Below are 13,540 nucleotides of genomic sequence, written 5' to 3'. Positions count from 1 at the left end.
AAAAATAAGATTGGTATCAAGGAACTCTAGCAAAGAGGTACTATTTACACTACACGTAAGGTTACTCTCTACTACCAAATAAAGGCTAACTATATATTTAAACACATGGCTCCCAAATAAAGAAAAATATCAATAATTTCAGTCTGTTGATATCTGAAATTGCTAATCTGACATCAAGAACAATCTTACCTTTTGAATTTGGTCCTCACCGGAGGTATATTTTCTGTATCTCCCAGAAAATACTAAATAATGATCGCTGAATTTTAAGCTTTGGTGAACTGAGGTTTTATCAAAATTTTGAGTCTTCTTTTATAAATCACCTATAGTTTTAATTTGTCCTCTTCTTTTGGAATGGTCAAGTCTGATATCACTTGTCTTTGGAGATGCTGTAAGGTCACCAGATTCTTTCCTCCTTCATATTATGTATTATAGGTATATCGATATCGTGTCATGGTTGAAACTCCTAGGCACAATTACTTCCCAAACAGGCTAACACCTGGGTGTCTGACAGTGCAATGGGATTCTAAGAAAATGAAACTAAAAGTCACAGTGATTTTGGTCCCTAGTCACATCTGTAGTGCTAGCAGTTAGCAAAGTGGAAAATAGGATTATATAAACTATGTTTTTCTGTTATCTAAGTCCACTCACGAGATCTAACACCTCCTAGGGGGAAAGGAAATGAACATTTATTAAGTGCCTGATACAAGGACAAAAACTCTCTTAGATCTAGATTTCATTCAAAATTTCAACAAGAGTCTATTGAATAGTAATTACTCCCATTATGCAGATTAGGAAATCAATCCAAAGTAATCCTGTCAGTAACTGCAAGAGCCAAGTACTCAACCAAGGCGCTTCAGATTCCAAAGCTGTATTATTACTCATAAGATTTAAGGCTACATGGGTACCATGCAGAACACCTGGTACAATCTCTCTGTGTTACAGATGAGGAAACAGAGGCCCAGAAAAGACTGAGACTTGCCCAAGGATGCAATGTTTGTGGTGAAACTGATATTTGAATTCAAGTCTCCTGATTTCCAGTGCAGTTCTGTGCATAATAATCCTTATTTTTGCTTGTGTGTGTGTCTTTGGGGTTGAGTCATGCTTGGTATAATTTATACATAATTTATAATGTCTTGACTGTCTCCAAATGAAATTATATGTGTGGCAACTTCAGGGATATACATTTTTTAGTGACCAAAGATATTAAATGTATTTGGCAGAAATAAAAACTTGATTGGTGTTTGTAAATTATTACATGTTGTAAAGAAATCTTTTGCCAATATACTTATTTATTCAGTTAATAAGGCCCATTATGTACTGGCTACTGTTCTTGCCAATAAGAAGAATACAACTATATATAAAATAGAAAGATTCCCTATCCTTCTCATGGAATTTATATCCTGGTGGAGGATACAGACAAATAGGCAATTATAATGCAGTGAGTCAATGCTATGACAGTGGGAATACAAGATGCTATGGGAACAGGAAGTAGTGATACCTACCCAGACTAGACTTTTTGAAGGAGGTGATGTGAAAGACGAGTAGGAGTCAGTGAGTTAAGGAAGAGGTATAGAGAGTGCAAATATTTCAGGAAGAGCATTTGCACAAGAGATCAGGGAAAGGCCAAAGAAGCTGTGGGAGGAGAAATGAATCTAGAGAGACAAGCAAGGACCAAACCATGCATGTCCTTGAAAGAAAGGGCTTTATAATCTTGTCTATTACTATTACCTGAGGAACTTTAAAACAAATGAAGAAGTCACAGATGTCTGGGCCCCATCTCAGACCAATTAAATCACAATCTCTGGTCCTGGTACTTCTTTTTTTTTTTTTTTTTTTTTTAAGATTTTTATGTATTTATTCATGAGAGACACACAGAAAGAAGCAGAGACATAGGCAGAGGGAGAAGCAGGCTCCCTGTGGGGAACCTGAGGACCCCGGGATCATGACCTGAGCCAAAGGCAGACAGACGCTCAACCACTGAACCACCCATGTGTCCTGGTCCTGGTACTTTTAAAAAGATAACTAGATGATTCTAATATGTAGCCTGTATTGAAAACTACTGTTCAAGCTATATAGGGAATTAAAAACATATACTTATTATTGGAAATAAAGGAAAAGGTGATCTTAAGTAATTAACTTCTCCAGGCCTTAGTTTCTTTATCTATTAAAAAGCAGGATGAAGCAGGTTAGAGGTAGCTTGATATACTGAAAGGAATCAGAAAACACTGGTTTTGTCAATGAGTCTGTCACCTGATGCTTGTATGACCTTAGATTAAAATGTCATTTCTCGGAGATAGTAATACTGCCTGGCTACAGGATTGCTGTAATTCAAGACCGCACTTAAGAAAACAGCTTGATAACTGTGCTAATGAATATAAACCACAATATTCCATGATTTATGCAGCTAAAACTGCGCAATTTTAAAGATCATACATATTTTTATCAAAGACGAAATCTTTATGATGCTTAAGGAACACATTTTACTTAAAGAATCACACCTACCCTAGAATTCAAGATATTAAAATAATAAAATAGAGAACTGATCCTTTTAATGCTACTCCAGTTGCTAAAGAGATCAACTGGGATTAAGTTAGCTCTTTTCAAATAAACAGATCAACAGAGCAAATGCCCTTTAATGGTAACAACAAATGTTAAAACTCTGTTCAGTAAAGGGCTCCAAACAAGAAAGCTACACACAAAGTAAACTGTTTTAGGAAAAACATTATTATGATCTACCTTCTTATACAAGTATTTCATTTATAAATGTAGGTGGTTGGTTTTTGTTGTTGTTGTTTTTTAGGGAATACTTATTTGAGATGGAGAGGATCTTATCCTGAGAGGAAGGAAGCTCTGCCTCCAGAAGGACTGTTCCATACACAGAGCCAGGCAGTCACTGTTCTTTTAGTCTCCCTTTTACATATGTCCAGCCCCATGAGAATACACACACTGATGCAGTAATCTTTCAGTTCAAGTACAGTGCTGTACGGAGCGACATCTCTTTCATACTAAATCCAATTTACTTAAAACTTAAAAACTTTAATTACATAAAAACACTGTTCTGCATTTACATGTGGCTCATTTTTAATTCTCCAACTAAAACTGACAGAAATGCCTTCAAACTTTATACTCACAGTCAACAGAATATTAATATTCATTTGCTTTCTATTTTGTCCATGGAGGTATTACTATTATGATGTGCTATCATTTCTTTCAATGACTTATTTTGCAAAGAAAAGCATTCCATTTTACAGAGATGGAAAATGCACAAGAAACTTTTGAAAAAAGTTATGGATGACATTTTATTTAATTTTATCCCAAAACACCACATGAGAAAACTTAAAAAAAAAAAAAAAAAAAAAACAAGCGCGCGCGCGCGCGCACACACACACACACACACACACACACACACACTGGGCCCTCTTCAGATAATTTTGGTTGATGACACTGCAGAACTGTTAATCTGATAATCAAAAATTTCCATAATATATGATGTTTAGCTAAAAATCTATGCTGTCAACCAGAATTCAACGCTTTAGTTTAAAAAAAAAATCTTAAAACTTGAATACACGTAGTAACAAACTCTTACACTGCAGTTGCTTTGAGGGCCTCTTAACAGAGACATAGAGTATTCTGATTTATCCAAACTAAACTAGCAACATGGTATCTTAAGTATTTGTCAGGTCGTTTCTCAACCCCATCACACAAGCCTGTATAAAAGCAAACTTGTAAGCAAATACGCTTGAGAATCTATTTTCTAAGGAGGAAAACATGCGACCAATACTGTCTGCAGTGGTTCAAATGTGGCCACTGAAATCACCCGACTTGGCTTACTCGTCTATCTACCCAAGTTTTCGAGGGGTTATCCCAGACCTCACAAACTGGATTCAAAATATCATCTCGCAAACCCATGTCCCACGCGTGCACAAAGGCGCTGGAATGAGGAAGCTTTTCTAAAACGAAATCACAACTCTAATTCATTAAAGACTATACGGGCTGTCCTCTACAAAGCCCCCTCTTGTTGCGCTCCCTTACCCCTTCATGCAACTACGTAAACAGTCCCCCAGTTACTGACATCTAAGAAAACAGCTTTCGATTCCCGAGTCTGGGAACTAGCCACCATCACCGCTCTTCCTTTAGCATCCTAAAATAAACCCCCCTCAAGCCGCGGTCAAAACACAGGCTGAACGGCTGGTGTTTACACAGTCCGATCCTGGGCGTACCCTACCTTTCTGAACCACTTAGGAGCGAGGAAAAAGGCATCGCATAATAGACTTAGTAAAGACACAAATCACCAGACAACGTCTCACTCAGGTCTATGAATGAAAGATCCAATACGTCCGATTGTCTCGGTTAAAAGCAAAAAAAAAAAAAAAAAAAAAAAACAAGCTCGAGAGGAAGGGTGGGAGGAGAACCGCGGGGTGGGGGGGAGCGGTTTTCCTTCCCTGCCCCAGCCGGGCGATTTAAACTCAGCGTGAGGCAAAGGCAGGGTAGGGTCGCCCGGCTGGCGGGGCCGAGTCCCGGGGCATGACAGCCCCTCCCGAGCAGCTCGCGGCTCCACCGGGGTCCCTCGTGCCGCGCCGCCCGCGGCAGCCCGGCTCCCCGCGGGCCCGGGGGGCGTGCAAGGGCGCGGGGGGCCGAGATACCGCGACCGGGGCGGCGGCCCTGGGTGCACTTCCTCGGATTCCAGACCGCCCCATCCCCAAAAAAATGAGAAAAGGAAGGAAACCCGAAGCGTGGCGGCGGCCAGGGGGAAAAGGAGAGTAAGCGGCGAGCCCTCGCCTCTGCATCTGGGTGAGGCCAGCGGCAGGCGGGGGAGAGGGAGCGGCGATCGCAGGCGAACTCCGCGGCGGGCCGACGCCGGGAGACGACCCGAGGGTGGCCCCCGCCCAACACCGCGGGCGCGCCGGGGAGGCCCCCACACCCACCCGGTCCGCAGCCCCGCCGCGCCCGCTCCCGGCCGCTCGGCGCTGTACTCACGCTCGGGGCTGCTCCAGGCTCCGCGGCTCTAACCACATCGGGTCCCAGCCCCGCGGGCGGCTGCGGCGGCGGCGGCGGCGGCGGCGGCGGCGCCGAGGGAGAGGAGAGCGGGCGGCGCGGCCCCCGCCTCCCGGCCCCTCTCCCCCGCCGCTCCGGAGCTGCCCGGCCGGGCCCGAGCCCTGCCTCGCCGGCGGCCCCAGCCCCGGCGGCCGCGGCAGCAGCAGCCCAAGACCTCAGCGGCCGCAGCGGCGGCACCGGAACTGCCGCTTTCTCCTTCTAGCTCCCTCTCCTTTCTAGCCCCCGCCACACGCCCCCGCCCCCGTCTCCTTTCTCTGTCACCCTGTTTTTTTTTTCCTTTTGTTTCCAGAATAAACTTTATTGGTCTCTTTTTCCGCTCACATCGTGTAAACAAACAACGAACTCTTCCCCACCCCCTCGGCTCCCCCCCCTCCTCCGGCAGAGGAGGGTAAGAGCTGAGGAGGGGCCGAGCCTACAATACCCCGGAAGCAGATGCGCAGAGGACAGGAAGTGAAATTGCCGAGAGTGGGAGGGGCAAGTGGGCACTCGGGTAACAGTGCGCCAGTGCGCCTGCGCCTCGCTTTTCCGCCCGAAGTCCGGGCGGTGGAGGATCGCGTGTGTTTGTGCTCCTGCTTTTGCAGCAGTGAGAATGTTGTGTCATCCTAGGACCGCCTGTGTGTTTATGTGTCTGCTTCGGCGGGCACTAAGCAGGCTAGGGTAGACATAGGGGCATATTGGGATCGAGTGAGTTCCTTTGCTTTTACGCTCGTAGAGGAAATCTCATTTCCTGGAGGCGAGAGAAGGGGGCCCCGTGGCTAGCCCCAAGTGGCTACAAAGAAGGCGTTTTAGGAAGCGCTGCTGCGCGTCCTTCTGCCAACGTAAAGTTAAGTTATAGCCAGATCGGAAGAGGAATACACTGCCAGTGCCCTCCGCAATCCTTCCACTCACTCCGGGGGGACCTTCTGCAATGCTCTTTTAATTCAGAGTGAATCAGCTTGTAGGATCCAATTCCGACTGGAGCAGAAGAGCTCTTTTCGCGCAGTGCCCACGGAGACTTCAGGAAAGCCATCTTATCTATAGACTTAGAGTCCAGCCTTGCTGCTGCGAGCCAGAGAAGCCCGCTTCCCACCCCTTTCTTTGAGAGTAGTGGAATCTGTTGCCTTCTGAGGTCGCTGCTCGTAAGGGTCCCGAGTTCCCCTGTTTCTCCCCCTGGTGGTCTTTCATTGTATTGAATGAATACCGTGTACCGCGCGGGAGCGTGATTCAAGTCTGCAACGCAAGTCCTCGAACATCCGCTCTCTTGAATTTTTAGGTAGAAGACTTGGGAGTGACACACCCTAGAATGCTGCAGTCTTATTTGTCATCCAAGAGCAAAAACCCGACCAATAACCAGTTTTTTTTTGCTTGAATACCACGGGGCCGTACGCAATTGTAAATGAGATTCCTTCCTTTATGTTGTCATAGTTTCATTTGACCATATTTCTTGTTTTCTTTCTTAAGCTCTGGTTTTCATCTCACATTCCAGGGGTCTATGTTTCTAAATATTTTTCTTGAACCAGGTTTTGTTTTGCGCTCCCCCCCCCCCCCCAGCAGTTTCAGAACGCTTATGTAACTTACTCCAGAGCAGGGGATTGGGGGGGCGGGGGGCGCGGAGGGGGGTGAAAGGGAGCAAATAACATTGAATCACGAGTCAAAGTAAACCCTAAGGCAGCATCTCCAAAACAATGTTTCCAGGCACAGAGTTTTGTGAAGTATTAGTAGGTCGTCTTTGCTAGGTGTATTTTTCCTTCTAAAATTTATTTTTAAATAAGAAAGAGCTAATTACATTGTATATTTTTTTGTTACGTGATGATAGACATTTAAGAAAACATGTATCGTAGCAGAAAATGCCATACCTGGTAATTGAATGCATGATTATTCACTGTGCAGGAGTAGCATTTATTGCCCAACTTTCAGTTGGTGCATTTGGTTTATTTGGTGAGCATTTGTCGTGTGTTTTATCTTGCTTTTTTCAAAGGTGTTTTATTCAGTGTATACAGTATGTTAGACATCTATATGACAAAACTTACTTCTCAAGTGTCCTGTGGCTGTAGGAAGAATATTTTATTTTTAAAAAGATTTTATTTACTTATTCATAAGAGACACGAAGAGAGGCAGAGACACAGGCAGAGGGAGAAGCAGGCTCCCTGCAGGGAGCCTGAGGTGGGACTATATCCCAGGCCCCGGGGATCAAGACCTGAGCCAAAAGCAGATGCTCAACCCCTGAGGCACCCGCATGCCCCTGTAGGAAGAATATATAAATTTTTAAGATTTTTATTCATATATTCATGAGAGAGAGAGAGAGTCAGGGAGACACAGGCAGACACAGGGAGACACAGACACAGGCTCCCATGGGGAGCCCGATGCGGGACTCATCTGGGACTGGATCCAGGACTCTGGGATCACACCCTGAGCCAAAGGCAGACTCTGAACCGCTGAGCCACCCGGGCGTCCCATGTAGGAAGAATATTTTAAAGGAAAAGTTGAAATAGCAGTTCTCAGACTGTCAGTGAGACAAAAAAATGTAATACTTCAGAATTTAAGAATTGCATTCTAAGTTTTTCAAAGTTACTATTATTCTATTCTAACACATTGAAAATATGATAACAACTATTTGCCTTTGGGATTTCTTTCTACCGAAAATAAAGATAACTGATACTCAGATGTGCATTGTGCACCAAAACATTCTCTAACAGCACGTAAGTCATTGCTGAGCTTTGAAGTCGTTGAAAACAAAAATCAGTTTAGTTATGTAGCGGTGTACTCTGGAGGTATAAAATTGCCAAGTTCAACAGTGAAAACACACCAAGGGATAACAAGTGGTACTGTATAGCACTTTTTGATTCAGTTATAGTCAGAAAACATAAAATTTCAGTTCTTTTCAATTTGTCAAGTTTATTTTGCCCCAGAATATCTTATGGAATATGCCACTTGCACTTATAAAACATCATTTTATGTTCATTGTTGGGTGGAATGTTCTATAAATGTCAATTATATCAGATTGATTTATAATGCTGTTAGGTCTTCTATATCCTTACTGGTTTTCTCTACAAGTTCTATCAATTTCTGGGAGAGGAACATTGATGTCTCCAGCCATAATTGTGGATTTGTGTATTTCTCCTCTCACTTCTATGTATTTCTGCATAAATTGTATATTTTGAAGCTTTGCTGTTAGGTGCACACACAGAATTAATGGTTTTTGATGGATTGATTCTTTTTAACATTATGTACTATATCTCTATGTCACTCATAATAGCCTTGTTATGAAATCTATTTTTTTCTGATATTAATATAGTCATTCCAGCTTTCTTTTGATTAGTGTTCCTATGATATATGTTTGTCTCTCTTTTTATTCATCTATGTTGTTATATTTAAAATGGGTTACTTGTAGGCAACACATAATTGGGGAATTTTTTTTCCTTCTTAAAATTTATTCCAATCTGACCATCTCTTTTTTCAATTTCTATGTTTAGATGATTTACATTTAATGTAATTGTTGATATAGTTACATTTTGGCCTACCATTTTATTATTTGTTTTCTGTCTCATGACAAATTCTCTTAGCTTCCCTTCATTGAGGATATTTTTATTTTGTTTTTGTTCCTAAGGGATATGTTAGCTGGTTATAGAAATTTGGGCTAACAGAGTTATGATTTTAGAGATGCTTTTCTACTCACTTTAGGCTCCTCCTGTAGTCATTAAAATAATTTCCCCCGTATGTAATTTTTCATTTTTCTCTAATTATTTCCATATTTAACATTTTTTCTTTCAATGACTTATGATGTGTTTAGGTGTTTTTTTCTTTGAGTTTGTTCCACCTGGGTTTGCTGAGCTCTTGAATTTGAAAATTTATAAATTTGCTAAATTTGGGACGTTTTCAGGAATTATTTCTTCAAATATTTTCCTGCCCCAATTTCTTTCTCCTCTTCTGGGAATCCAGTGACAATGTCAGACATTTTGATATTGTCCTACCTATATTTAAGGCTCTGCCCATTGTTTCCTATATTATTTCTCTCTCATATTGGATAATTTCTATTGGTCTGTCTTCTAGTTCACTTACTTTTGTCTCTTTTATATCCATTTCTGCTATTGAGCCCACCAAGGAAATTTTAAAATTTCTGATATTGTATTTTTCATTCTTAATTTTCTAACTGGCTTTTAAAAAATGGTTTCTGTATCTCTGCTAAGAAACTGTATTTGCCCATTCATTTCAAATCTGTTTGTCCTTACTTCAGGGAGCACAGTTAGTAATACGCTTTGCAGATATTTTTATGAATTTCAGTGGGAAAAACAGCTCTTAAGGGAAAAACAGCCAATTTTATTGCCTCAAAAAAAATCTAGCTTTGCTGAGAAAACAAATTTTGCACCTTGACCATAACAGAGAACAATTTTCTTAATAGCTATGGTTAAAATTAATTCTGTAGATGCTAAAGATATCTGCAATGCTGTTGTATAGTCTAAGGATTTGCACACTACTCTGTTAAAATATTTCTACCTAGGAAACAAGATTAGTGTATTTGTGCTACCCTTGTAGTTAGTCAAACCAGTTGCCTGAGAAGGTAGGTTCATAAGATTCTGATGGAAGGGTCATTTCAATATCAGGTCAAACAAATCTTTTAATTTAACCACTTTAATTTATTTTTGGTGTTCCCTAACTCATGAATATTGAAAAACCAGCAGTTTATTTTCTTCTTCCCTTTGGTGAAACATTCTCATGTAAAACAAAATTTTTATATTATGTGACAACAAAACCGAACTGTGGAAATAGACTTGAGTTTGCAGTGAGTAAGAGTGTCCATTTCACTAAACATCATCCCTGGCAGTTAGTGGTTGTTACATGATAATAAGGCAGAAATTTCTGTTATTAAAATGTTGGGTTTTGACAAATGTAATTTTATAAGAACTTCCTCACTCAAGTGTTATTTTTTTTCCTTTAAAAGTAATGCAAAACAATAAAGAAATGTTTAAAGGGAAAAAAGAAAGTCTTCCTAAAAGATAAAAGATGGTTAATTTTACTTTGACGTACATCTTCCTAGTCTTTTCTTCCCAATGTATATACACAAAAATTGTTTTACAAAATAAGCCAAAAATTACAACCAAATTAGATGATCTTCAATAAGTGAATAGTTAAACAAACTTGAACATCCATGCCATGAAATAGTAATCAGCAATAAAAAGGAACAAACTACTGATACATGCAACAACTTGGATGAATCTCCAGAGATTCATCTTTTGCAAATGATTTATTGTGCCTCTTTGCCATTTTTCATATTTTTATTTGAAGTACCATATTTTTCATGTAACAAATTCCTATATGCGTCTGAATCTGTTTCTGGGCTTTACTCTGTTCCATTAATCTCTGTCTACTAGCATGGCAGTATTTGAGGTATGGTAGCTTTATTATTCATTTTGATATCTGATAGGTCGATTCTGTTCTCACTATTCTCTTCAAAAATGTATTGGCTAAGCTGTTTGAGAAATTTTAAGTTTAGGAAAGTACAAAAAATAATATAACATTCATTTTCCTGCTACCCAGAATTAACAATTATTTAATAGTCTGTTATGCTTGAGTGAAATTTACTATTTTACATCAAAGAAATAAAACATTGCAATACAGTTGAAGTACCATTTAACCCCTTAACCAAGTTCCATTCCAATTTCTCTTCCACAGAACCAAACACTATTTTTAACTTGGTATTTTTTCTTTCTTAGTTTTACCTGTGTTTTTCATACTTTTACCTACCTATATTTATGAACAAGAAATAGTACTATTATTTTAAATTACTTTTTAAAATAGTGTCATGTGGTGTGTTTACTGTTACAGCCTTTTTTATTCAACATTATCTTTTTCACATTTATCCATATTGATATATGTTGATCTAGTTTACCTATTTTAAAAATATGGTACGCTTATCTCCTCACCCCAACTACAAGGATTTTTGTTTGTATCATTAACTGCTATGTTTCCAGTTTCCAGAACAGTGCTTGATTCATAGCAGCCATTCCATAAATATTTGTTGAATGAACACATGAATTTTAGTGATATGCCAATCAATAGACAAATTATTTTCAATTTCCATATTACAAGCAATGCTGTCTTAGCTATCCTTCTATGTCTCATGTATGAATGTAAATTTCTAGGTAGCAATGTGTGCACATTTTCAATTTTACTAGATTGCTAAATTGCTTTCCACAGTCCTTACATAAATTTATTATTCTATCAGTTGTGAATCTCCTTTTATCTTTCCTTCCTAACTATGGATAATGTTAGAGTTTTAAGCTTTTGTTAATTATCAAGTAAAAACTGACATCTCATCACCAATTTGTTTTCTTTTAACATTATTGCTGTTGAGTTTCCTTGTCTTAAAAAAAAATCACTTTTGATGCAGTACTACATATAATACTAAAAAGATTATATAAAAAAAGTAGTTCCCCATACCTTCTATTTTATTTTTGAAAACACACATCAAACTCTTCTGTTATTCCAGAAATTTGTACTATAGAACTATTTTGCAGCTTCTTGTTTCAGTTCCTTTAAACAGACACAAATATACTCTTCCCTTTATCCTCTACTCTCAGTATAATGATAATTTTCAGTTAAAAATTAATATTTATACTATGATTATATTATTATTGTTAACTTCATAGCTAAGTAGTACATGTTTTTCTGTTGTGATAAGCTTTTAATTTTCTTGAAGGACATAACTGCATCATTTATAGTATGTATAACTTTCTGTATAGTGATTCTTACTTTTTTTCCCCATTTACACAATTATGCCATATATCTAATATTAGTTCTCTTCCTCATTGCTCAGATATATCAGATAATCCATTAATTCCACTTGTTTTTTCTGAGACTTCTTCCTGGAGCCCTTCCTCCTACTGCTCCAATATGGACTGGTTACTTTCTAAGCTCCTGCTGTCATCTGGGACTGCCCTTTGCTATTTCCTATTTTACTGTTCTTGTTTCCTGAATCCTGTGTTTTCCTCTTTCTCTCTACTTCCTCGTTTCAGAGGAGTATTTCTCTAGTAGCTTTTTGAGAAAGGACAAATGAGAAGTAAATTCTTCAAGATCTTGGATATCTAAAAAGTTTTTTACTCAATTGCAGTGGTTTTTAATCCTGGTGGAATATTGGAATTACAAGGTAGAGCCTTAAAAACAAAAACAAAAACACCTTCTCAGGCTCTGCCTCAGACCAACTAAATGAAGAGTCTGATATTAGCATTTATTAGTTTCCCAGAAGAGTCCACTGTGATACCAGAGTTAAGAAGCAGATTGCTTCACACTTGAAAACTTGGTTGGATGTGGTAGACAGGATTCTGAGATGGCCCTCAAGACTTTTTCTCCGTGATGTACATGACTCACATAATACCCTTCTATTGATTGTGGGTGATACTAGTACACATAATGGGATATTATTCCACGAATAAGTTCTAATCAGTTCACTTTGAGTGAATCAAAGAGAGATTATCCTGGTTGAGTCTACCTGATTAGGTGAGTCTTTCAAGAGAAGGAGTTTATTTATATTTTTCAAGAATCCATTGAATGCCATTTTAAGTTTTTAAACCTTTTTAAAAAAAGATTTTATTTATTTATATGAGAGAGAGGGAATGAGCTGGAGAGAGCATGAGCAGGGGGAGGGGCAGAGAGAGAAGCAGGCTCCCTGCTGAGCGGGGTGCCCAACAGTATGGCAGGGGCTCCATTCCAGGATCATGACTCGAGCCAAAGGCAGCCACTTAACCAAATGAACCATCCAGGTACTCCCATTTAATGTACTTTTCAGATGAGAATTTGGAGGGAGAGGAATTAAACTTCTATAATCAATGCAACATCTGCTTCTATTTCAATATATTCTTTTACTTGATAGGAATTTATAATCAGTTTTCTATGTTACTTTAACTCACTTACCCATCCACACACATGGGAATTTACTTAGAATTGCATTAAATCTATAGATTAATATGAGAGGAACTGGTATCTTTATAATACTGAGTCTTCTGGCTGGAATTATTTATTTATTTTAATGTTGATATATTTTAGTAAATTACCACCAGGTTCTTCATGTAGCACTTGTATATTTCCTGTATTCTTATTGATAGACATTTCATCTTTTTTTTTATTGCTCTAGGGGATAGACCCCTACTGAAACCTCCCATTACATTTTTTTAAATTGATTATAGAAAAGATTTGTATATTTATTTTTTATCTGATCACCTTAACAAACTACTACAAGTTCTAAAAAATATAGTTGTTTTATTTAAGTATGTATAAGCCTAATTCGTAAATGTGTATTTTGTTTTATAACAAATTTGAGGTGAAAGCTACTATATTAAGCTTGATAAATTTTGTTAATAAATATTATTTCTGTGTTTTCTTGGAGCAATTAATCTGTGAAACTTTTTTTCTATTTCCTTTTTATGAAAATAAGCATTATATGTTGGAAGTTTCTCTTGATGGAGATATATTCACACACCTTCATTTGAGAAATACTGTAGAATCAAATAAG

General features: G+C 38.9%; 1 protein-coding gene across 1 annotated transcript in view; it reads right to left on the bottom strand.

Moving 5' to 3' along the window:
* PIK3CA (phosphatidylinositol-4,5-bisphosphate 3-kinase catalytic subunit alpha) overlaps positions 1-5,132 on the bottom strand; it is an 81,824-nt gene extending 76,692 nt beyond the window's left edge. The window contains exon 1 of the mRNA XM_077879708.1: positions 4,978-5,132. The gene's annotated coding sequence lies outside the window, so the exon portion shown is untranslated. The remainder of the gene's footprint in view (positions 1-4,977) is intronic.
* Between the last annotated feature and the right edge of the window lie 8,408 nt (positions 5,133-13,540).

This window comes from Canis aureus, chromosome 31, assembly GCF_053574225.1.
Source record: "Canis aureus isolate CA01 chromosome 31, VMU_Caureus_v.1.0, whole genome shotgun sequence".
In the NCBI taxonomy this organism is placed as follows: domain Eukaryota; kingdom Metazoa; phylum Chordata; class Mammalia; order Carnivora; family Canidae; genus Canis; species Canis aureus.
Note: the sequence above shows the minus strand (reverse complement) of the source record. Positions and strands in the feature narration are given on the sequence as shown.